Genomic DNA, 27,948 nt, shown 5'->3' with positions numbered 1-27,948 from the left:
AAGGCAACATTGTATTTGAAAAAAAAAAATAAGTACTATAAGAATGTATATGTTGCAGAAGAGGAAGTAAGTGAGGAAGAGGATAGCGATTTGTGTGCTGGTCAAATTGAGAAAGTAGAACCCTCTAAAAGTGAAGAAATATATGAACATTATAGTGTTCATCTTTTGCATTCCAAGGAAGTCATGGGGAATGCTATTGAGTTGTTTCAAATGAAACAAGCCAAAGGGAGTCCCATTAGTGTTTGGGAGGAAAGTTTGGAAGCTCGGTGTTTCCCACAGCTATTTCCAACAGGTCAAGGAGGAAGATATGATGAGCGACCTCATCAAATTCCTGCTTCTGAATACCGGACTTTACGATTGTATGCAGAAGATGCTAGGTTTCGACAATGCATTCCCTATTTGTTTCATCTCCTGTTTGAAAGCGATCTGTCTGGACTGTCATATGCAGTGAACCACATCTTGAAAAGTGGTACACAGATGCAAAACATCTCGGCAAGTGACTTTATGGATAAAGTCAATGTCCAAGACAGTATTTTGGATTCTCACCTGATTAATCTCATGGCGTGTCAGCGTGGTACTAATGAGTACTGGTACCGTCGTCATGGTGATTTAAAATGTATGCTGAGGAACTTAGGAACTCCCACATGGTTCCTCACTCTCAGCTGTGCCGAGTATGGCTGGGAAGACTTACTTGAATTTCTACGAGAGGCAAATGGAAACATCGAAAACATCGAATTCAAGACACCTGGAGAACTGTGCTCTTTGGATCCAGTCAATGTATGCAGGTACTTCAATCATAGATTTGAAGCTATGATGTCTTTCATCATGAATAAGAAGAATCCACCTCTTGGAGAGGTGTTGGATTTCTTCTGGAGAAAGGAGTACCAAGCAAGAGGTGCTCCTCATATACATATGCTGCTGTGGATCAAGGATGCACCTAAATTTGGAACAGATCCAGAAGACTCAGTGATGAGTTTCATACAACAGTATTCTACGTGTGCTGTTCCAAACGCAAAGGAGAAGAAAAGCCTAAGAGAAAAAGTTCTACGTTTCCAAAGCCATCGTTGTGGAAAGTACTGTCGTCGTAAATTCAGAAACAAGGAAAAGTTCTACACCAAATGTCGTTTTGGCTTTCCACGACCGGTGATTTCTAAAGGAAGAGTAAACAGTTTGATGTCTTCGCTGCGACATAATGTGATGAAGAAATCACCTAAAAACACATACAATTTGAAGAGGAACGAAGAGTCCAAGTACATCAACGACTACAACCCAGTGATTTTGTCCATGTGGAATGCTAACATGGATATACAGTTTGTGGCTGATAACTGTATGGCTGTGGCTCGGTATGTGACATCTTACATCACCAAAAAAGAAAAGACAGAATTGAAGGATATGTGGGAGGACATTTCCCATGAAAAGAGCCTCAGTAAGAAGTTGTACAGTTTCAGTCTGAAGATGTTGTCGCATCGAGAAATCGGAGCTTACGAATGTTCTGACCGCTTGTCTTCAGCAAGTCTCTATGCCAAATCTAGGAGTATCGTTTGGGCGAGTCTTGGTCTTGCAGCAACGCGTAATCGAGTTCTGAAACCTGTGCGGGAAATTGAGTATTTGGCGGAAAAGGAGCCAAACAGTACCGACATTTTGAAGACCAACATGTTGGATACATATTATCCAAATCGAAGCAGTCACCTCGAGAATGTTTGTCTGTATGAGGTTCTACAAAATTATATATTCAAGAGGAACATCAAAGAAGATATTGATAAAGGAGTGTATGCTGTAATTGGAAGTGAGGGATGTCTGGTAAAGGAAAGAAAATGCCACTTGGTAAACCATCGAAAATTGAGTGGCGAATCTCCTGAAAAAAAGGAGTTTTTCTATTTAGCACTTTTGCAACTTTTCAAGCCTTGGCGTGCAGAAGAGGAACTGCTTGGAGATTTCCTCTGTTACGAAGACTCTTTCACTGCCGCCAAGGAGACCATAGAATGTCCTGCTTTTCCCAAATATGTAGAAATGTTGAATGCGGAAATCAAGCAGGAAGCAACGATTGCAGCCGAGATTGCCAGAGACAGTTCTCAGGACAGTCAGAGTTCTGTTTCATTGAGTCAGGATCCACTAGGAGGCCCTGTTATTGAAAATGAAGCTGCCACTGCCATGAATGAAGTGGAAAGAGCCATGGCACATGCTCAGGAGGATGCGGTTAACTTAGTAGACTTGGAAAGACAACTCAACGTTGAGCAGAAGAAAATATATGACGAAGTTACCAAGCAAAGTGATCACGGATTAAGTCATGAGAAGAAAGAGTGCTCATGTACGTCGTTGAAGCCTGTCCGACTGTACGTGAGTGGAGAAGCGGGAACTGGAAAGAGTTTCCTCATTAAAGCAATCTCATGTTATTTGAAGGAAAGGACTGAGTCATCGCTGTCTTGTGTTGTCACCGCTCCAACTGGACTGGCAGCACATAACATTAAAGGTATTACTTTGCATTGTCTACTGATGCTGCCAGTGGAGCATGATAACAAATTACAATACCACAAGTTATCTGGAGATGCTTGTTGTGAAGTTTCAAGAGTCTTGAGGAAAATGAAACTTCTTATCATTGACGAAGTAAGCATGGTTTCCAATGTCATGCTTGCCTTTGTGCATTTGAGAATGCAAGAAGTTCTTAAAACAGAGTATGATGTGTTATTTGGTGGCAAACACATCATTGTTTTTGGAGATCTTCTGCAGCTGACACCAGTGAAAGGACAACCTGTGTTCAAAATGCTCACGCATGAAGATACCAGGAAGTGCCTAGGGAGCATTGGCAACGTCAATATATGGTTAAACTTCAATTATGCTGAACTGCATGAAAATATGCGTCAGGCAAAGGATGAAGTTTACAAGAATATTCTACAAGATGTTAGAATTGGAAAAGTGACCGAGCATGGGAAAGAAGCTTTACATGCACGATTACTGTCAAATTTATATCCAGAACAAGACGTTGTGCCTGAGAATATTTTTCAGAAAATTACTGAGAAGAAATCTGGAATATGTTTGATGCCAACTCTTGCAGAATGTGCCATCTTCAACAACAAAATGTTGCATTTAGAAAACCAAGAGATTGTGAAACTGGAAGCTATTGACAGAGTAGAGCATATGGGATCTACAATTATTTTGTCTGAGAATTTGAAAACAAAATTGGATTCATTAGAGAAGACTATATCTAAAACTGCAGGTTTTGAAAAGACTCTGAATGTGTGCTTAAATTGCCGTATAATTTTAAGAAGGAATTTACATGTTGAAAGAGGTCTGGTAAATGGATCAATGGGTAATGTTGTTGATTTTGTGAAATACAGAAATAGAGATGGAATTGAATTTTTAAAAATTAAATTTGATGGCATTGAGGAAGTACAGCTAATTGGTCGTTGCTCTGCTAGGTTTTTGCTTGTAAAAGACTTATATGTTCACCGTAAACAGTTTCCTGTTTGCTTGGCATATGCGGTGACAATCCATAAATCGCAAGGTTTAAGTGTAGACAGTGCATTGGTGCATATTGGCAGTTCTGTGTTCAAGGAGGGTATGGCATATGTGGCATTGTCACGAGTCAGAACTTTATCGGGATTGTACTTGATTGAGTGTGATGTCACAAACATTTGTGCGGATCTAGATTGTGTTAAGGAATACAATAGGTTAAGAAGAGAGTATGCGCCACATTTGCCTCAATATCCTTTGTTTGAGAAACGTGTGGTAGGCCGTAAACGAAGAAATGTCACCAATACTATGGAGGTTGTAGCAAAAAGACGAAAAGTCGATGAACCTGAAATTATAAGCAGAAACAAAAAGGATTCTGTTGAAGATGTTGTTGGTTTTCAATTTGAAAACAGTTCTGGTGTCAACTGCTATGCTAATGTAGTGGTTAATGTTTTGTTTTCTCTAGAAAATGTAAAAGAAGAGATTGTGGTCAATTCTGATCAAAGATTTTGCAGTTTGTTAAATTCTGTGTTAGAGAAATGTAGCACTGATAAAACAAAAATAGAAAGTGTGTCTGAAATTCGAAATCTGTTAGGCAGATGTTCAGGTCAAACACAATTCTCTCAAAATATTCAGCAAGATTGTCAGGAGTTTTTAATGTATATGCTTGATGTATTGCATGCTGAAGGTGTAGATGTAGATCACCTGTTTGGGCTTTCTTATCAATGGCAGCATGACTGCGAGAACTGTAGGGTATCAAGTACTACTAGTGTAGACTCAGAAAGATTTATATATTTAACTTTGCCAGACAGTAAATCAGTCTCCTTTAATAAGCTAGTAAAAGCAGCTGATCACAACATGGAGTGTAGCCAATGTAAATCTGAAATGATGTCAACATTATTTATACGGACATATGGCCAGTATGTCATTTTAATGTTCCAACGATGTAGGCCTGATGGAACAAAATTGACAACTTTAATTAAAAATTTTGTAGCTTCGCAGTTGTCAATATCAGGAAGGACTTTTGTAACTGCAGCAATTATATATCATGACGGTCCTTCAATAACATCAGGACATTACACAGCTTATTTAAAGTCTAGAAACGGCTGGTCATTCTGCAACGATTCTGTTTTAACTTAAAAAAAAAAATTGCCGTATGACCTTAAAAATTCTTACCTGGTGTTTTTAAAACCAAAATTTTAGGGAAAGAATCTCGGGATGTGCTCTGAGGAATTTCAAGAGGTTCTAATGGCTCCTACACGATTTGGCCTTGAGGATAAGTGTAGTACAGAGACAATAGTTCCTGGAAAAAAAGAAGATTTTCTTACAGAAAGTGATGGGCACAGATTAGTTGAAGGACAACAGAGTATTTCCCAAAGCAAACGGTCTTCTTACCATAACACTTGAAGTCATGGAAAAATAACTGCACTTTGAATGAGTTCAGAAAAACTGTTTCTTTTTATAAGCTAATTCAAGCAGCCAATCAAAACATGGAGTAGAGGGAATGTAAGTCTGCAATGCTGTCTAAATTATTGGTCCAAACTTTTGATTATAATGTCATTTTAAAAATCCAATTATATAAATCTGATGAAAGTAAGTCTTCAACTTTAATTACAAATGTTGTGGCTACACAGTCGTTGATTTTAGGAAGAACATTTGTAACTGCAGCTATTATATTGCATGATGGTCATTTGACTAGATCCGCTTATTAGACAGGTTATTGAAAATGTAAAAAAATTTGCTGTTTCGGAAATTATTGCCATTTGACTACGATACAATGTTGCCTTTTTACTAAAAAATATTCTTACTTTCTGTTTTCAGAAAAGAGAATTTAGGGTAGGTAACTGGCGTATAATGATTCTAGGGGTTGATATAATTTTATCTACTGTTTTATATTGCTTTGTGATTAAAAGTGATGTAGAGAATTAAATAATTGTAGTAGTCATAGAGGTAGTGTAAGTCTGCTTCATAGTAAGCAGTATCAGTGTCATAGGAAATGTAGAACATGAGTGAGCAAGAAGGGTAAGATATTACTAGTCCAGGATTGTGAAAGTGATCTTGAACGTTTTCTTTCTGAAAGTTGCGGAAATACAAAATGACAGGATTTGCTTACAAGAATTCCAAGAGTTATAAAGGGCTCTTACACGATTTGGCTTTGTGGAAATGTGTGGTAGAGAGCGAGAAGTCATTTATTGTATGTAACATATTTGTCAAAACGATGGAGGTTTTCTTTCAGAGAGTGACGGGCTGAAAAAACAGCACAACCGAGTGTAAGCTGTTCATAGGACATCCTTCGACGTCATGGAAAGTAAGTTACTTTTGAGGAGTTTTGATTTCTGATTGGTTATGTTATATGGGTTTTTTAAACACAATCATTTTGATTGTGTTTTTTTTCCCCGCTGTTATATGATGAATACCTTCAAGTCACTGTTTTTAGTGAAATTTGATACATTCTGAGAACAGCAAAAATAAACCATTTAACATGTATAGTTAATTCTGTACTGTTTGTATTTATGATGTACATTTACAACTGTTTAGGAGGCATGGAGAAGGTGAGGCTTCTGTAAGTGTCAAAGTTGTTGCATTCAGTGCGTACTCTTTCATATGCTGGACTACATCTGCACAATGAGATACCTAACCAAAGGAAACACAAGTGATGTGATTGTGAAATGAGCAAAAGAAATTGAATATTTTTCAAATACATTACCTGTGTTTCGTAACATTACAAATCAAATTGTGCAGATGAAGTTTAGGCCTCTCCAGGGAAACAGAGGAAGTCTGAACTTTATTGGTTGCCCTGCACATGTATTATCTCCTCTGCACTCTTCAACAAGGCTAAATTTGATCTGCAACCCTGAGTAGGCCTCACCTGAAACAAACGTCTGGATAGGACACACCTTATTGCCATCCTGAAACAATCATTTAAAATGTTAGGAACAGTTTTATGATGATTGTGCACCTCTTTTGCGCTGCCATTGTGTCACTTTTGTGAGACAACAGCAGTGCAAAAGATGCACCATGTTTCAAGATAGGCCTCAGTTCATCTGCATCAAGATACTGTTAGTTTAAAATGTATATCTTTAGGACTGTGAAGGGGGCCTGGAGAAGCAGAAGCTTCTGTAAGTGTCAAAGTTGTTGGAAAAGTGTTTGTCCTTCAATCTTTTCCCTTGTCTTTTCTAATTTTTAAATACATGTTTTAATATTTTTCAAATGTTTGTTCTCTCTTTCACAGATTGAAAGTATAAAAATAACAAGTGACTAAGTTAACGACAATTATAAGGTAAATGTTTTGTACTCTTTTCGTTACATTTCTATCACATTTAACTACTATTAGTTCCACTGCTTCATTTCTTTAACCCTCACTTTCCTGCCTTTGCTACTTCCCTCAATGCTTTCTCTATTACTTACTTACTCTACTCCTTCCACTCCTTTTCTCAGTCCCTCTCTTTCCATAGTTCCTCATTCTTGTTCACTCACTCCGTCTCTATTACTCTTAGTGTCTTTGACTGATCACTCTTTCACTACTTGTTCATTATGCTTTCTCTGTGTAATTGAAGCACACTAAGGGGCATATTATGAACACAGGCAATAAAACTTTTGCTGTTTTTATCGGCAGAAAACTGCTGCAAAAGTGGTTTTAGCGGCAGTTTTCTGCCGCTAAAGCGGCTTTAGCGACACATTTCTGCCGATAAAAGCTGCAAAAGTTTTATTGGCTATGTTGATAATATGGCCCTATGTTATTTATATTTCTTTGCTGTTTCAATTATTTTTTTTCTGTTACTTCTTTTTTTCTGCTTTCTGTTTTTTCTCTCTGTTATTCCACATGTTTTAATCTTATTTTGAACATTCACTCACATTCTCTAAGAAACTCTTCTTTGTTATTCTTCTACTCTCCTTTTTTTCTTTCACTTCCTTATCTATTTTGTTTTTCACAATTATATCCTCTTCCCTCTTTTCTTCGGTAAATACATCTATTAAACAGTATCTCTGATTTAGACCCTATAGCTGTCTTTGTTTTAACATTACTCTCTGTTTACTTCCCTTATACTTACTCTTCTTTTTTTTTTTTTTTTTTTTTTGGTTCGCTCCCGGTTCGCGTACCGGCGAGCGAACCAGGAAGCGAACCAAAAGAAATAGAGCTTGCCAGAGTGCTAAACATTCTAGCCATTTTTTTTGAAAGGGGAGGTAGTTCTGAAAAGAACTTTTTTTTTAATGTTTTTGTTGTTTTATATATATATTTTTTTTTTTCTGAACATTTTTTTTTTTTTTACAGTTTTATGTTTTTTTGTTTTTTTTGGAGGGGAAACAACAAAAAACAGGCATTGGAAAGGGCTCAACAGGAGCAAAAAAAAAATTTACTTTCTGGGGCGTTTAGAGCACTTGTGGTTTTCAAATGCACTGTTGATTAAGTTAATGCTCATATTGGCACATGAGATTAATGTACCGCAATATAAACAGGTAAACTTCATATGGACAAAGTTGTCCTGAATGTTTGGCACGGTTTCTCGTGCCTCTGGCCCTGACAGAGATACCTGTGCCGATGTCCTGGCCACAGGAGTTGGTGGATTGTCCTGAAGGTGACGCATCTCTGCCCGGCTGTAGTTTAGTGGATGCCACCTCTGCATGTGACGGTGCATGGTATAGTTGCCGAAGCTATACTTCTTTAAGGTGCCTCTAGATAAGTCCTCTTTACATATTAGGCACGTCACATATCGAGCATTAACTTTTTTCTGCCCTTCAGGGATTGAAAAAAACTGCCAAATGAAACTTGTTTTATGATGAGAAACCCGGGGCTCCTCTTGTAAAAACTGTGGTGCCTGTATCTCCCCTTCCTCTTGTTCATCCTCTTCCTCCTCTGTGTTGGTAATGAACTGTGGAGGTGGTCCTCTCTTCCCATGAGGAGGTGGTGGTGGTGGTGGGGGTGCACCAGCTGAAGCTACCAATGAAGCCATTGCTCAGTGATCACAAAGGGTCTTCCTCTCACAAAGATGAAAGTCAGAGTGAGGAAAGAAGGAGGGGTTTTCATCATTTTGGAAAAAAAATAGGTCTAAACCAATGAAAAGTGTTATTTTTAGGTCACATGACCTAGCCTTACATCATTAGGAAACCAAAAGTGAAATGAACCAATGAAAAGTTTTATTAACAAGTCACATGACCTGTTACGCTTATGTTACGCGCTGCGGAACGCGCCCCGGATCGCTTCCGGGGAGCTGCGCTTTGCGCCTCGGTTCGCGCTCCGGAGCACTTCCGGGTGCGCTAACGCGGCGCGTCATAAGACGCATTATGCGGCAACGCGATACGTCGCGCTTTCTCGACACGCCCCGGATCGCTTCCAGGGAGCTGCGCTTCGCGTCTCAGTTCGCGTACCGGAGCACTTCCGGGTGCGCTAACGCGGCGCGTCATAAGACGCATTACGCGACAACGTGATACGTCGCGCTTCCGCGACGCGTCACGATGTTGTTTTCTAACGCGGCAGTTGCGCAAACGGAATGTTTACCGGTTCGCGGACCGGGTCGCGGCACCATTTTGAGCTAACGGGAAGCGACCCGGTTCGCGGACCGGGAGCGAAACAAAAAAAAATAATAAAAAAAATTATTAATTAACATATAAAATATATTTTTTGATTTAAAGAAGAATACATTTTACAGCTATAGATATTAGCTTTTAAAAAACCAATGAAATTCACTGAAAAAACCATAGGTTATAGACCATATATAGTTAGGAATTAGCATTTACAAAACCTTGAAAATTCACTGAAAAAACCATAGGTTATAGACCATATATAGTTAGGGATTAGCATTTACAAAACCTTATTTTACTCACACAAAACCATTGAAATTCCATATATAGTTAGTTGTACTAACTATATATCGCGCACCCGCAATCCACTGCTGATCATGTCACATATTACATCATTCATGACATGGTCAGTGACATCACTGATGACATCACTGATGACATCTCAAATGACATCACTGATCACATCACTGATGACATCTCAAATGACATCACTGATGACATCACTGATGACTTCTCAAATGACATCACTGATGACATCACTGATGACATCTCAAATGACATCACTGATGACATCACTGATGACATCTCATTTGACATTACTGATCACATCACTGATGACATCATTCATGTGATAATACGATGAACCTCTTCAGACTCTAATATAACGTTAGATACACTCAGTGTAAACAGACACTCACAGACTGTCACTCATCCATGGAGTTACTTACACACCTAGTCAGTCATGCAAAATATCAATCACACCTCCATTTCCTCAACTATACAGTTATACACACCTTACTTATTCAAACATATACTAACACATATTTACTCTCTTATACAATCCCTGATACAAGTTCTCAATGATCCATACAGCCATTCACACATTCACTGGCTCTTATGCACAGTTATTTATATATGTCAACTCTCACATGTACTGTGTTTTACATATGTACTTACTTTGACATGTAGCACTGAGGTATCCATTCACTCACCAATACACTCATGCACACAGTCAACCGCCCATACAGCTGTTTCCACATGCACTTTTGAACCCATACATCTAGTGAATCAACTGCTCACACATCTATGCACAGAGTCATACACCTTCCAGCCACCCACACACACACTCAGTCTCCCATACAAATACTTGGGCAACCAATCAATAACCCATATAGTTACTCATATAGCTACTGATCAACACATGCAGCAGTTTACAGAACAACAGACATAATGATGCACAAATTAAGACAGTTTAGTCACTAACCCATGCACTCAGTGAGACACATTTAATCACTCACTCATACAGTCAGTCATGCACCAACTAAATCCTTCATCCAGACACTTATACATCCACTCATTCTTCAATATGTAAGACATATTTTAACTTTACAGAAACATACAGTCACTGGATGTTGTCATCAGTGATCTCATCAGTGATGTCATTTGAGATGTCATCAGTGATGTGATCAGTGATGTCATTTGAGATGTCATCAGTGATGTCATCAGTGATGTCACTGACCATGTCATGAATGATGTAATATGTGACATGATCAGCAGTGGATTGCGGGTGCGCGATATATAGTTAGTACAACTAACTATATATGGAATTTCAATGGTTTTGTGTGAGTAAAATAAGGTTTTGTAAATGCTAATTCCTAACTATATATGGTCTATAACCTATGGTTTTTTCAGTGAATTTTCAAGGTTTTGTAAATGCTAATTCCTAACTATATATGGTCTATAACCTATGGTTTTTTCAGTGAATATATATATATATATATATATATATATATATATATATATATATATATATATATATATATATATATATATATATATATATATATATATATATATATATATATTCTTCTCATTAAACTTCTAAACTGACTCTGTTCTCCTAACTATGGTCCTGATTCACAAATATTTCTTCTATCTCTAGGTATGAATCAAGCTTGTCTGAACTTTGCATTAGCCCTGTCATTAAAACTTGCAAGAGAAACAGCATCAGCACTTAGAACTGCTACCCTTGAAGGGGATACAGGAGATCTTATGCCCACAGGCAACATTTAAAAACAAGGTTTCCATTTTTCATCTCATCCTTCTGCTCTCCCTAGATAATTCTTTGTAGTCACTGGTGCAGGGTCTGATGCAAAAGGTAGATTAAATTGTCTACACAAGTCAATTACATTAGCTAACCAGCAATATAATGAAATTGAAGGAAATTCCCTTTTATAGTCATCCTACTTCACATCACACTAGGTAAACATGTTATTTTGTTTAAAAGACATTTGTATTAATTCTCTATTGTGTGTGGCATTATTTAAATATTTTGTAAAATAATTTTTCTCTCACTTCTGAAGATAAAGTTCATTGTGGTTACATATCAGGTGTAAAGAGTTCACTCTGTTGCCCTAAACCCTTATGTGGTGGTGTAAAGATACACCTGTTGGAGGAGTTGGATGAACCAAGGAAAGGGGCATTAGGGAAACACAGTACTGGATTCTCCAAGGGGGCTTCGGTGTACTTCCATCAGAGCATACAAGGAATGTCCAGGGATGCTCTGAGGTAAGTAGCATGACACTGTTTACAACACAAGCCACCAGTAAGCCAGAAGGAATATGCCAAATGATAGAATGAGGTTTATCATTCATAATAGCAGACAGCACAGCAATAAGCTCACCAGACCAGAATATCAGGTGGGAAATCCAGGACACTGAGAGACCCGCAGGATAAAAACTGTCAAAGGAGTATGCAAGGTACAAGGAGATATCTAAAAACATATACATATTTACAACGAAGGGAAATATTGGCGTGCCCTATCTGCAATGTTCCTAAAAAATATAAAACAACAAAGGTGCAGGGATAAAAGGTTGAGTGCAAACTAGTACAAAGCAGAAAAACATAACATGTTGATAGGCAACTGGCTCATATTTGATAGGCCTTATATACTGACTCTATAGCAGTGCTCATAATAAGTAAGAATGTCTATTGAAACTACGTTGTGTGGGCTAGTGTCTGCATGAGCCTAATCTTCACTGCCCTACCGTTCATAGTTTACTAACTTTCTAGCACTATTAAACACTTGATGTAAGTTTCAGTTCAGTTCCAAAATATGAGAATTGTTAAGAAATCTGCTTTACTGTTCACAAATAATATGGCTGTGATTCACGGAGGGCCTCTGCACTCGTGGCAGAGGCCCCGCAGTCGTGGGGGAGTCTCCACACTCAGGCGGAATCGCCGCAATGAGAATTCAGTGTTGTTGATTGGAATGGATTGTCGTAGAGTTGAGTGACATGGAGTGGCATACAGTGAAGTAAACTGTCATAGAGTGGAGGTGGTTGTCGTAGAGTGGAGTGATATAATCAATCAATTAATCAAACAGGGGTTTTATATAGCGAGCTACTCAGCCGTGAGGGTCTCAAGGCGCTGGGGGGGCAGCTCCGGATCAGTTGAAGAGCCAGGTCTTGTGGTCCTTTCTGAACGTGTGCAGGGTCGGGGAGCGTCTAATGTTCACTGGGAGCTCGTTCCAGGTCTTGTCTGCGATGTGGGAGAAGGCTCTCCTGCCTGTTCTGTTTCTTGTAACACATGCAACGTGGTTTATCTGATAGTGTGTCCCTGTATGCTACGTTACGTGGGAATGACCACGCGAAAAATTTAACTGCGCATAGGGGAACACCGTAGTAATATCAGATGTCAGAGAAACACAACCAAACTGACAGCGCATTTTTTGGAGAAAGGACATAGTCCTAATGATGTTAGATGGTCAATTATAGAGCATCTGGAATACGGTAATGAGAACACCCTGTTTGAAAAGGAGCAAAGGTGGGTACACCGTTTGGCAACCCACCGGCAAGGACTCAATGATGATGTACCGTGGGGGACAGTGATGAAGCGATAATCTGGCCCTCCATATCAACAAGCAAGATTAAAAAATATTTCCTTGCATCTTTGAGGACCCAGTTCTTATTACTCTTTGGTACCACATATATGGAACTTTGACATAACACTCTGATTTACTGAGAGGCTAGTTAATCCGATGGGAGAGACAATTATGGGCCTTTCATTGTTAATTCTGAATAACGATACTTTTCTACTTTTCTTCTTTCCGAATGGAGATGCAAGTGGTAAACACAGTCTCTGTTAAATTACACATCTTGTAGGGCTGGGAGTATACAGCGTGAATGCACCTTCAAATTAACTCGGCACTCTTATTTACTGTGAGGCTAATAAATTTGTGGGGAAAGATAAAAAATGCGTCTGGCCCTGCTCTGTTTTTTTAATAATGATACTATGTTTTTTTCGTAGTAAGACGCATTCGGTTAATTTAGACCCTGGTAAAATATACACCCCGTAGTACTGGGATAGCTTGACGTTACTACACCTTTAAATTTAGTGTTGGTGCTCCGATCACGTGGTTCTCTGACAGGATCGCCACGCCCATTCAGGAAGTAATAAGATATGACTCAACCGCGGCCCGAATCGTTTTCCGAGCCGTGGATGAGACGTTTCCTAGGTGGAAATACGAGGAGTCGCCAGCTTAATAGTGAGTATTTCCGTATATTGTGAACATTTAACTCCGGTTTTTAAATACCCGGCGAGGCATATTACATTGGAGTATTTAACCTCTCGACCGAGTGAAACTTTCACAGTACATATAACTGGCTCATTAGTATATTTCGTCGCTTTGGCCAATAGAGTGTTTACAAGACGTATTTGGTCATTTGTACTTGTGAAAAGTATGTAGCTTTCTAAAAGCCTCCACATTGGAAACGCTAGTGTCTCTTTATAGATAGTATCCTATGAAGTCTTAGACGGCTCTGAAGGGTCGTGTAGGTTCTTCTAACCCAACAGGTAGAGTGTGTGATACTGGGTTTAACTTACAACCTCGTTTAACTGTCAACAGGTGCTGCCGTGAAGATATCCATCTCCACGGACTTATGGAATCTTCATTTGGGAAGATTTAAAGTAAGTCTTCTTATATAGGGGAGATAAACTAACAACATACATTGCTATTCTTGAATTAGATATTTTTTAAGACTCCACCCGAGGAGGGAGTTTTGTAGTCAAATGGTCGTGCCCTCTGTTTTTCTGTTCTTTTCCCCTCTTCAATACAGCCTGCAAAGAAGAGTCTTAGACCTCAGTATATATGAGATTACCAAGGCATCACGTCTAAGTGAGTTGCCTACTTTTGCCATAACATACTGGGAATGTATGTGAGATTTCAGTCTCCAGCGTAAAGAGGAAGAATGTAGTTGTGTATATAGAATCTCTAGGCTGTGTGCATTTCTCGAAGGATTTCTGTGAATTTTTAACTTTTAATCTCTAAACATTAAGTCCATAAACCCGACCACTGACGAAATAAATTATCAGAGGTTTTGGATGAGACTTACACTGTTCACCTCTGAAATGAGTGTCCAGATCAATACCGTAAACTTCAATAAAGCGAGTGAATGCTAGCCACTTCAACAAAGCGAGTAAGGCTAACAACTACGGTAGAACTACGTCTCCTAAGCATAACAGCTATGGAAATGTGTGAAGTAAATTGTGGTGAGATTTCACATCACCTCATTCTTTTTACTGTGTCACTGGGTGAATGATGGGGTCAGAAAGTATCAATTGATTGGTTTTTTTTAAAGAAATGATGGTTAAACACACACGACAGTGGAGTGTCTGTTTTTTAAATGTGTCTTATGGTTTTTTTTACAGATTCCATACACCTCGCTGAATAGAGGTTTGCACAAGACATAGATCCTCAAGTGGGTATCAATGTTTCTTTTGCGAATATCCACCCACCGTGAGTAGGCACTTTAGGGTGTGTACTGCCCGGTTGGGTGAGTTTATTATTATTATTTTTTCTGGTCCTGAGGAATGCTGGGTCGAAATAGACCAGAGAGCTGAAACATGTCGACCGTATTTTAGGACAGGGAGTTCAAATTTGCTTAACTCTCGATGTCCTTTTTTGCACATTGTTTTTAATTGAGTTCGAATCACCCCTCTATTAAAAAGGTTGGTTGAGGGAGTGGTCTATACTCATTTTAATTTGCACCTTTCTTTGGTATAATGTTGTTCACATACACTAACTTATGAACCCAATGAAGATAAACGGCTACCCATCTGCGGAGGGTGCCTGAGGGTTCTTCTTTTCATCTGGGCTGCACATCATTTCTCCCCTGTTTGACACAGTAGATTTATTTACATGTAGCACTGGTATGCGCCGGTAGCCACTTTTTATTGCTATTCCCTGTAAATAGGACCTTCCTCCTTTTTTTGCTTATATAATTGTTGTTGTTGTACATACTCTCTTGTTGTTTAATCTGTTCTGTTTCTGATACATGTTTCTAACATGATAGAGTAGAATGAAGTGTTCTAGAGTGCTGTGGTGTGTTGTGTCATAGAATATTGTTTAAATAGAGGTAGCATGAAAGTGGCTGATGGCAGAACAGATTTAGATAAAATGTGTCAGAAATGTAGATTATGGAGTGTAAAGGGTCAATTTTGGTAACAGATATAATGTTTTTCAGTAGTCTTAAACGTATAAGGCTTGATTCACAAAGGTAAACTTGCACTTTTATGTAGGTTTACAATTGTTTGCTATTTACAATGTTATTTTACTAGTAGTATTTTTACAACTGGGGAGTTTCTGCACTTAAAATGATTGGCTAGTCCTATCTTTTATTGTGCGAAGATTCTATGGTCCTAAGGAAACTGTTAGTGAAATACCTTTATGAATAGCAAACAATTTAAACAAAAGTGCAAGTTTACCTTTGTGAATAAGGAGCTAAGGCAAAAATAGTTAGTGATATATTGGGCCATGATATACTGAAGTAACTTCACGGTGTACCGTGGTACATGCCGAGGACAAAACAGTATATGATTGGCTAATGACTGCCATACTCCAATATTGTTTAGACCACACTTACTTTGCACTATGGGTTTTAATCGTAAATATAGTATGGTACAGTGTTTTTTTTAATTACAAATTTAGATTTTTGAAATGTTAACTTATTGTTGCATATTTTAAAAAATGTTTAAACTACACTGTACTACACTATATTTCCTCCTAGAACCCTGAGTGCAGACTAAGTATGATGCAACCAACACTTTGTTTTTCTGAATTTGAAAGTGCAAAATAAAGTTTAAACCACTCTTAGGGGGTCATTAGGATCTCGGGCGGATCGCCACCGCTCACATGGCGGTGGTAATCCGCCCGAGATCCGTCCCCGCCCGCCACCCATTTCCCCTGCCATATTACTATGGTGGAGGGACCACGGCGGACGGAAAGACCGTCCGCCGCTTTTCCGCCCGGTCGACATGTCAACCGGGCAGAAAAGAGTTTAATATAGTGGCGCCGCCATCCATATTATGATGGATGCGGACACATGCCTTTCCGTGGCGGCGTTGCCGCCATGGAAAGGCATGCGGGAATCCGTTGCAGGCCCCCAGGAACTCTGGGGGTGGGGATGCACATGGGGGGTACCTATGGTACCCCCCTGCATTTCAATATACAACGTGGTATGTTTTGGTAGTGAGGTGGTCACCCGTCCGAGTGATTGTCACATCAAGGAATTCAATACTATCCCTACTATGATGGTGAGTGAACCTTAAATGAGGATCACACGTGTTGACCCAATCAAAGGAGGCCAGTAAGCTCTCCTCTGACCCTTTCCATATTAGTAGCACATCGTCAATGTACCTCTGCCACAGGATAACATTGGGAGTGTATGGGTTGGTGTTCGCCAATATGTGGGTCTTTTCAAAATTATGGACATAAAGACCAGCTATGCTTGGAGCAAAAGTGCTGCCCATAGATGTACCTGTCTTTTGTAAAAACAAATCGTTTTTATATTGAACAAAAATTCCGTTTTAATGCCAAAGTGGCACACTCAATGACAAATGTTTTAGAGGTGTTGTAATCCCAAGGGGTTTCATCCAAAACATCCGCCAAGACCTTCAAGGTGGCATCTTGGGGAATACAAGTGTACAGGCTCTCTATGTCTAGAGAGACTAAAAAACAGGGTTCCTCTGGAAGTTTGACAGTAAGGAGCATAGACAGTAAGCTTTTCGTATCCTTGATATAAGTACATGTGGACTGTATCAAGAGCTTGAAAAAGAAGTCACAATATTTGGACAAAGGTTCTAACAAGGACCCTTTACCCGCTTCTATAGGTCGTCCTGGTGGGGGAAACCGGTTCTTGTGTGTTTTGGGTAAACAGTAAAAATATGGGACCTTCCCTTCGGAATTTGTCAGAAAATCTGCTTCGTGCTTACTTATACAGTTATCATGCTCTGCAGTTATCACTAACTCCACTATCTCATCCTTGAGGGAGGCAGTTGGATCTTCCATCAGGACTGTGTAACTTGAAGTATCGCTGAGAAGACGTCTACACTCAGCTTCGTAAGCTGTAGTATCCTGTATAACAATTCCCCCGCCTTTGTCGGCACTCTTAATTGTTATGTCAGGATCATTTTTTAACGATTCGATTGCTTTGAATTGTGCTCCTGAAAGATTTTTGTACATTGTAGGTTCTTCCACTTGTTCAACCTCCCGGAACACTGCCTGTTCAAAGGCAATTAGTTCGGCAGGAACTAAGTGTGCAGGGGGGGTAAAAGAGGATCTATTTCTAAAGTTCGTATCGCTGTTATTTGTTTGGCTGTCTATTGATTCACGACTAGCAAAAAAAGCTTTCAAACGTAATTTTCTAAAGAACTCAGTAAGTTCACACAAGAGTTTGAAGCGATCTAGTCGTGCTGATGGTATAAAACCTAATCCTTTCTCCAAAACTGATTGTTCATCCGTGTTCAGAACCCTACTAGATAGGTTGGTCACTAGGCTTATGTGTTGCTGGGACCCGCTCTCTGTTCCTGTGTCTTGCTGCGCGTGTTGTCTCCCACCACCTCCGGTGTCTGCCAATGCACTTGATTCCCTCCCCGTCTCTTCCCCCGCCCTCTCTGGCCAAACCCTAAAAAATGAGGGGGATACATGTTGGTTTGATACTGAGGGGGTGGTGGAGGTGGTGCAAAATGCGGGTTCCAACCCATTTGTGGTGGAAAAGGTGTTGGAGGATACGGATAAGGCTGGAAATCACCATGTCCAAAATGTGGGTACGGGGACCAGGTAGAATAATTCTGTGCTCTTCTGCACCGTCCTCTTCCCCTTTGTTTATTGGGAAAGGCACCTGTGCTTGACCCACTGGAATTCGAATCATCGGAAGCATCAGAATTATAATTTGTACGGTCTAGAGGTTTTATAATCTGCACTAGCAGATGGGTACACTTTATCAAATGCCCACTTTTTCAAATCCTTTTGGAACTGTTGAACCTTAGACTGAGCTAAGTTGTCTTTGTATTCAACCAGTTCCTTGTTGAACTCGTCTAATTTTTTCTTGAAGCCTGTTATTGTGGTCTTGATATGGGCTTCCGTTGCCTGTATTTCAATGAGAAGGGCCTCCGAAAGCCGTAAGGCAGTTTTTATAATCAGGATAGCCCAGTCATGAGTACAGTGCCAAGCTATTTGGGCCCACTCCTTTCTAAATGTACTATCCTCTAAGAAGATACGTGGTGCATTATTCACTAGGAGACCATTAGGGGCAATTTTATTGGTCAAGTATTCCTTCATCATAGTGCCGTGCAATATAGTTCTAATCCTGTTCTTTTTTTGTTCACCTAATTTTTCCCAATCAGACGTTTGGGAAATTGTGCCGGCCACCAATGGGTCCGCAAACAAAGAGAGGTCACTGAGGATAGCATCTGCCTCTTCTCCCGAAAAAGAGAGACCTGAGTCCTCCATTCTGGCCAAAAGACTGCTGAAATTTCTCGAAGGAAAATCTGAAACTCAAAAGGGAGTACGTTTATGTAATACCCTTTCAAAATTATTTTCTCTCTCGCAGCTGCACGCTGCCAGACATGTATCAACAACTAGAGAGAGAGGGCTAATTCAAATACTCTCCCGCCCCCAGGGTAGACTAGATTAAACTAGAGAGTATGTACAACAACAACAATTATATAAGCAAAAAAAGGAGGAAGGTCCTATTTACAGGGAATTGCAATAAAAAGTGGCTACCGGTGCTACATGTAAATAAATCTACTGTGTCAAACAGGGGAGAAATGATGTGCAGCCCAGATGAAAAGAAGAACCCTCAGGCACCCTCCGCAGATGGGTAGCCGTTTATCTTCATTGGGTTCATAAGTTAGTGTATGTGAACAACATCATACCAAAGAAAGGTGCAAATTAAAATGAGTATAGACCACTCCCTCAACCAACCTTTTTAATAGAGGGGTGATTCGAACTCAATTAAAAACAATGTGCAAAAAAGGACATCAAGACATCAAGAGTTAAGCAAATTTGAACTCCCTGTCCTACAATACGGTCGACATGTTTCAGCTCTCTGGTCTATTTCGACCCAGCATTCCTCAGGACCAGAACAAATAATAATAATAAACTCACCCAACCGGGCAGTACACGCCCTAAAGTGCCTACTCACGGTGGGTGGATATTCGCAAAAGAAACATTGATACCCACTTGAGGATCTATGTCTTGTGCAAACCTCTATTCAGCGAGGTGTATGGAATCTGTAAAAAAAACCATAAGACACATTTAAAAAACAGACACTCCACTGTCGTGTGTGTTTAACCATCATTTCTTTTCAAAAAACCAATCAATTGATACTTTCTGACCCCATCATTCACCCAGTGACACAGTAAAAAGAATGAGGTGATGTGAAATCTCACCACAATTTACTTCACTCATTTCCATAGCTGTTATGCTTAGGAGACGTAGTTCTACCTTAGTTGTTAGCCTTACTCGCTTTGTTGAAGTGGCTAGCTTTCACTCGCTTTATTGAAGTTTACGGTATTGATCTGGACACTCATTTCAGAGGTGAACAGTGTAAGTCTCATCCTAAACCTCTGATAATTTATTTCGTCAGTGGTCGGGTTTATGGACTTAAGGTTTAGAGATTAAAAGTTAAAAATTCACAGAAATCCTTCGAGAAATGCACACAGCCTAGAGATTCTATATACACAACTACATTCTTCCTCTTTACGCTGGAGACTGAAATCTCACATACATTCCCATTATGTTATGGCAAAAGTAGGCAACTCACTTAGACGTAATGCCTTGGTAATCTCATATATACTGAGGTCTAAGACTCTTCTTTGCAGGCTGTATTGAAGAGGGGAAAAGAACAGAAAAACAGAGGGCACGACCATTAGACTACAAAACTCCCTCCACGGGTGGAGTCTTAAAAAATATCTAATTCAAGAATAGCAATGTATGTTGTTAGTTTATCTCCCCTATATAAGAAGACTTACTTTAAATCTTCCCAAATGAAGATTCCATAAGTCCGTGGAGATGGATATCTTCACGGCAGCACCTGTTGACAGTTAAACGAGGTTGTAAGTTAAACCCAGTATCACACACTCTACCTGTTGGGTTAGAAGAACCTACACGACCCTTCAGAGCCGTCTAAGACTTCATAGGATACTATCTATAAAGAGACACTAGCGTTTCCAATGTGGAGGCTTTTAGAAAGCTACATACTTTTCACAAGTACAAATTACCAAATACGTCTTGTAAACACTCTATTGGCCAAAGCGACGAAATATACTAATGAGCCAGTTATATGTACTGTGAAAGTTTCACTTGGTCGAGTGGTTAAATACTCCAATGTAATATGCCTCGCCGGGTATTTAAAAACCGGAGTTAAATGCTCACAATATACGAAAATACTCACTATTAAGCTGGCGACTCCCCGTATTTCCACCTAGGAAACGTCTCATCCACGGCTCGGAAAATGATTCGGGCCGCGGTTGAGTCATATCTTATTACTTCCTGAATGGGCGTGGTGATCCTGTCAGAGAACCACGTGATCGGAGCACCAACACTAAATTTAAAGGTGTAGTAACGTCAAGCTATCCCAGTACTACGGGGTGTATATTTTACCAGGGTCTAAATTAACCGAATGCGTCTTACTACGAAAAAAACATAGTATCATTATTAAAAAAACAGAGCAGGGCCAGACGCATTTTTTATCTTTCCCCACGAATTTATTAGCCTCACAGTAAATAAGAGTGCCGAGTTAATTTGAAGGTGCATTCACGCTGTATACTCCCAGCCCTACAAGATGTGTAATTTAACAGAGACTGTGTTTACCACTTGCATCTCCATTCGGAAAGAAGAAAAGTAGAAAAGTATCGTTATTCAGAATTAACAATGAAAGGCCCATAATTGTCTCTCCCAACGGATTAACTAGCCTCTCAGTAAATCAGAGTGTTATGTCAAAGTTCCATATATGTGGTGCCAAAGAGTAATAAGAACTGGGTCCTCAAAGATGCAAGGAAATATTTTTTAATCTTGCTTGTTGATATGGAGGGCCAGATTATCGCTTCATCACTGTCCCCCACGGTACATCATCATTGAGTCCTTGCCGGTGGGTTGCCAAACGGTGTACCCACCTTTGCTCCTTTTCAAACAGGGTGTTCTCATTACCGTATTCCAGATGCTCTATAATCGACCATCTAACATCATTAGGACTATGTCCTTTCTCATATATATATATATATATATGATGAAAAATGCCAAATTTAGTTGGATTATCAATATTAGTTTGTTTAATTTTTAACCTTATACTTCAGTATGTTACTGGTATACACATATGATATGCTTATTCAAGTCATACGTATAGTATGTTTTCTATGTCCTTGTTGCACTATTGACACGTGACATCATTACAATTATCACTGGCACTTTAAAAGGTTGCACCCGTCTAACAAACATTGTCATGTGAACAAGGCTCGTGGAGCCGAAACGTCTTTGACTAACCTGCACTGCAATAAATGGTAAAGGAAAACTTCATTGGTCCGTGTCCGTGAGCTTCTTTATGCCCTAGCTGGTGTCATCCCGGAGCAAGGCGAGACAGCGGAGTCCAGAATATATATATATATATATATATATATATATATATATATATATATATATATATATATATATTCACTGAAAAAAACATATGTTTCAGGCCTTATATAGTTAGGAATTATCCACTATATTTAGTGAGAGATTATAAATTGGTCAAGTAAACAGTCAATTACACTGCTACTAAATCCTCCATCCAATTATTTATTTATATATATCCACTCATTCTTCAATGCAAATTACTATATATATAATGCATATTTAAATAACGAAGCAAACCACATTCACTGGATGATGTCATCAGTGATGTCATCAGTGATGTCATTTGAGATGTCATCAGTGATGTCACTGACCATGTCATGAATGATCTAATATGTGACATCATCAGCAGTGGATTGCGGGTGCGCGAAATATAGTTAGTACAACTAACTATATAGGAGCAATTTCAATGGTTTTGTATGAGTGAAATGTCCAGCTAACTATAACACCCCTAAAACTTATAGTTTTTTGAGTGAATTTCAAAGGTTTTTTAAAAGCTAATTCCTAACTATATAAGGCCTCAAACGTATGATTTTTAAAGTGAATTTCAAAGGTTTTTTAAATGCTAATTCCTAACTATATAAGGCCTGAAACCTATGGTTTTTTCAGTGAATTTGCAAGGTTTTTTAAATGCTAATTCCTAACTATATAAGGCCTGAAACCTATGGTTTTGTCAGTGAATTTGCAAGGTTTTTTAAATGCTAATTCCTAACTATATATGGCCTGAAACCTATGGTTTTTTTCATTGAATTTCGAAGGTTTTTTTAAATGACAATTTTTAAATGTATTAATTGTTATTTTTTATACTGATTTAGCTACATTTTTGCAGGCAGGTGTTCAGAGGGCACGCCCCCTTTTTACAACGTTCTGCAGCGCAACCCCTGGCGCGTTTGCAGAGGAGGAACTAATTCCCCTTGCATACTGGGGGTCCCTGGGGGGCAACTAGCCCACCAGGAGACTCCAGTATAAGCCAGGGAGCTGCATTACAGAGAGGTGTAATGAGGCCACACCCTTTTTTACACCTCTTTGCAACGCAGCCCCTGGGCGTGTTTGCAGAGGGGGAACTAATTCCCCTTGCATACTGCGGGTGCCTGGGGGCCAACTAGCCCACCTGGAACCTGCAGTATGCGCCAGGGGGCTGCATTGCAGAGAGGTGTAATGAGGCCACAGCCTTTTTTACACCTCTCTGCAGCGCAACCCCTGGCGTGTTTGCAGAATAGGAACTAATTCCCCTTGCATACTGGAGGTCCCTGGGGGCCAAGTAGCCCACCAGGAGCCTCCAATATGCGCCAAGGGGCTGTGTTGCTTTGCCCCGGGGGCGGCGGTCCCTGGGGCAGTGTGGGGGGGATTGTGGACCCCCCACACTTCTTTATCACTATGCCGCCGTGATTTGGTCCCCCCGGGGGGTAATTTTTAAAAAAACAGACCAGGTTTTAAAAAAAAAATGTGGGCCTTTTTTGTCCTTGTGGGACCACCTGGGCAGGTCTAGGGGGTCAGGGTATATCTACCCTGCCCCCTTCTTGTCTTCTTCACGTTTGTTTTTCTGCTTTCTTGTGCCTCGGTCTATCTACACGCACACATATACACATATATATATATGCATATATATATGTATTTATATATGAAAAAAGCATGATTCCTACAGGAAGAACCAGAGAGACTCAGCGGGGCTTTCAGGAAAGGGATTTATTCAGCAAGTGTGGCATGACGCGTTTCGACAGCAATGTCTTCATCAGATGCCTAATACACCAATAAATCTGCCAGTTCGTTTTGATAGTTCAAAATAGCGTCCTGCCATTGGTGGCCATCCAGGTGGTTCAAGCTAATTGGAGGAGAGGCGTCATAGCGGCGTCGGCACACTACAACTCCCAGCATTCATCAGTCAAGAAAGCCAGGTAAGTAATTCCCCCTCGAACCACTGTTATCTCATGGAGTACTGGATGATTGTGGACGCTTGTGAGACGTATGGGCTGTGCAGTGGCTGAAGTCTTCCCCTCTCCTGGGTCCCCAAACGTCTAAGCCGCTAGTAGCTCCTGCAACGCCGATCCTGGAGCCAAGAATACAGTGATCCTGACTGCTCCGTGAGGTCACGGACTGCTGGGCTGCAGCGGAAGCCTTGCGAGTTAGGAGAGCGGCGGGCCGGAGTGCTTCCAATTCCTTGGACTATTGAGAAAGATGTGCCCTCGTGCCTCCGGCCGCTTCAGAAGACGGGTCTGCTCAAGCGCGCCCAAGGGCTGACGCGCAATCGAATGAAAAAAGCATGATTCCTACAGGAAGAACCAGAGAGACTCAGCGGGGCTTTCAGGAAAGGGATTTATTCAGCAAGTGTGGCATGACGCGTTTCGACAGCAATGTCTTCATCAGATGCCTAATACACCAATAAATCTGCCAGTTCGTTTTGATAGTTCAAAATAGCGTCCTGCCATTGGTGGCCATCCAGGTGGTTCAAGCTAATTGGAGGAGAGGCGTATTTATATATATGTATGTGTATATATATATATATTGTCACAACCTCCGTCTGGTGAAGCCGCCGCTCCACCACTACCAATTTCGTAGCAGCTCCTCGTCGAGGACGAAAAAGAACAAACCCTTCTTGGTTGAATTCAGTGGTTTTATTTCATAAAGTTAACCCAGCAAGTCCGCATGACGCGTTTCGCCTCTTACACGAGGCTTGGTCACATGATAGCGTCGCGGAAGAAAAGCAGGATATTTAAACATTTTCAACTGGCGGAACAGGAGGAGTCAAATGATCTCACTCCTATACTTTTTTGTTTTTGTTTAACTCTTAATATTCCGGTGGAGTGCAAATTGACAAGTGCAAATACGCAAGTGCAAAAAATAAAGGGCATAGTGCCCAGCATGCTTGGGTAAACACAATTCAAATTCAGTGCTCCGATCAAACTATAGTTCATACAAAGTTATTGAAACTCACAGTTCTGTACATTAAACAACTTAATATATATACACTCCTATCTGATTACATATACACATAAGACTAGTTGCTATCAAAAATATATACTCTATAATATAAAACTACAAAAATATGCATCTATGATAAATATTTACATTTTCAAATAATTTCATAATATATACATTTCCCAAATATCCAATGGAAAACATTAAAAATATATACTCTCATTCTGTTTGTACCTGTATATGTATGTTTATCTAATTGTTGATCAGAACCCTGTTAACATATCATATCGACCAGCAACCATAATACACTTTGGCTGGTCAACCAAGTATTCTACCCATTCTTATTATTCTTACTTGTTCTCATAGTCATTTGCCATAATCCTATCTCCACAGGAGAAATTCCCACTCAGTTGTATATCCTGTATATGACCCACACCTTACAGTGACTACCAACATAATCTGTAAAAAATCAAAAAATCTCCAAAAAGAAAAAACACTATTTCTTTTAAAATCTATTCAGTTTGATTGAGTCATTAGGGGGAAGGACCTGTTCTAAAAAACTCCTACCACCACGCCTGTGGGCCCACATGGCACCATTTTCCCACCTCTTACTGGACCTATTTCCAAAAATATCATTTAAGCTTTTATCAGAGAATTTCAAAGATTCGTTTTGCATGATAAACATAAGACACCGAAATGTAGATAGCAACAGCTAAAATTAGGACAGGTCCGAAGGCACTATAGGCAAGTGTATAAATCTTCACTCGCGTTCATGCCATTCGGAGTCTTACTGTCTAATTCCAGTATGTATCTCGTCTCCAGAACTCTCAACTTGGCATTTCTATCTCCCCCTCGCTTATATATATATATACGTACATATATAAACATATATAATCTGCATATCTATATAAATACAAATATAAATGCATGCATACATATACAATATATGCATACATATGCATGTTATTTACATGAAAGTTTGAAAAACACTATTAAAAGCAAAGCTAAAAAGCCACCTCATTACAATCAGAATGGCTTTAACTTAAACGAGGGCGAGATCTATTGCATTTTCAATGCTTGTTTACTTTGGTTCCATCAAGAAGGCATTCAGATGTGTCACACATTTGCCATAAATTCTGAATGTTAGCACTCTAGTTGCTCATTATATCACTGTAGTAAAGCTACTGCTCACCAGGGAAGTCTGCTGCTGGTATTCAAAGTGCATGTTTCAGTCTGAATGTCAGAATGTTTTTAATGAAATAAAAGAGGATTTGAGAAGTCACTCAAAATGTGCCCTAATTTTTCTTTCTGAAGCACTAATCATACTTTCTATGGCAAAATGAACCCCCTCATTTTGTTCCTTTTTAAATTAAATGTTTTCAGACTTACCACTTCATTCCATTCAAAATGGCTTCTGGTGTGCCATACTTTTGTCATAAGTAAGACTGTTAGCGCGCTAGTTGTTCTTTAGAACACTCTGGGACATTCTGTCATTGGGCTATACTTGGGCTACATCTGGGTGATATTTGGGCTACATTTGGGCTACATTTGGGCTCTTTTGTCTCTGGTGGCCATCTTGGGAGACTGCATGTCAGAATTTTTTAATGAAATGGAAGAGGCTTTGGGAAGTCACTCAAAATGTGCCCTAATTTTTCTTTCTGCAGCACTAATCATACTTTCTATGGCAAAATATACCCCCTCATTTTGTTCCTTTTTAAATTAAATGTTTTAAGAGTTACCACTTCATTCCAATCAAGATGGCTTCTGGTGTGCCATACTTTTGTCATAAGTAAGACTGTTAGCGCTCTAGTTGTTCTTTAGAACACTCTGGGACATTCTGTCATTGGGCTATACTTGGGCTACATCTGGGTGATATTTGGGCTACATTTGGGCTCTTTTGTCTCTGGTGGCCATCCTTGGAGACTGCATGTCAGAATTTTTTAATGAAATAGAATAGGATTTGAGAAGTCACTCAAAATGTGCCCTAATTTTTCTTTCTGCAGCACTAATCATACTTTCTATGGCAAAATGAACCCCCTCATTTTTTTCCTTTTTAAATTAAATGTTTTCAGGCTTACCACTTCATTCCAATCAAGATGGCTTCTGCTGTGCCATACTTTTGTCATAAGTAAGACTGTTAGCGCTCTAGTTGTTCTTTAGAACACTCTGGGAAGCTGCAGTAGAACACAAAGGAATCAACTGACAGTCGCTGCCCTTGTTGGATGTACATGTTTTACTGAGAATGTCAGACTTCATTCTCACATGACTGAGAAAGATAATGTGAATTTACAGAATTAAAAATACTTTCAGTTTAGCTTATAGATCCCCTTCCAAACCACTGTGGGAAAAGCATGAGATAATAGTTTTCTTTCAAACATGATTCATGATATCCCAGCAGAAGGCTTTTCACATGATAAAAACACCTTAGAACACACCACAATTCCTAAAATGAGTATGGTACCATCGACAAATGATTTATAATGTAACTAAAGTCCTAAAACCTTCTATTAACTGCAATGCTTTTTAATGAGGTGCTATCATGTATATTGGTCCCAAGATGGCTGCCAACACTTCTTGGATGAAGAATTTGTGTTTTGAAAACAATTTTTTTTTTGCCTTGGGGGTCCTTGTGGGACCCCCTGAGCATGCCTAGGGGGTCAGGGTGCTTCTACCCTGCCCCCTTTTTGAGTTCTACACGTTTGTTTTTCTGCTTTCCTGGGCCTCAGTCTACCGAGGCACAAGATGGCTGCCAACACTTTCTGGTTTGGAGTGTTGACAGACATTGGCAGCCAATCAGAATGCAGCTCGTGCTTACAGTAAGCTGACACGTAAGCTGCTATAGATATATATATTTTTTCTCTTTTGATTTTCTCAGGAACTACTGGAGGGATTTTCACCAAATATAGCAAAGGCACATCTGCGTACCAGTCCCTACAATTTTGCAAAGTTTGGCGTAATTCCGTTCAGCGGTTCGGGCTGTAGACTTGTCAGAACGTCCTATGGAAATTAACATGGGGAAAACACGTTTTGGGACCCCACTTTTTTCTCAGCCCCCACTTCACGAATCCCCCCGAAACTTTCAGGGAAGGAGCGCAGTGGAGCTGGCCAAT

The sequence above is a fragment of the Lissotriton helveticus genome, chromosome 10 (assembly GCF_964261635.1).
Source record: "Lissotriton helveticus chromosome 10, aLisHel1.1, whole genome shotgun sequence".
In the NCBI taxonomy this organism is placed as follows: domain Eukaryota; kingdom Metazoa; phylum Chordata; class Amphibia; order Caudata; family Salamandridae; genus Lissotriton; species Lissotriton helveticus.
This window is presented reverse-complemented; position numbering follows the sequence as displayed.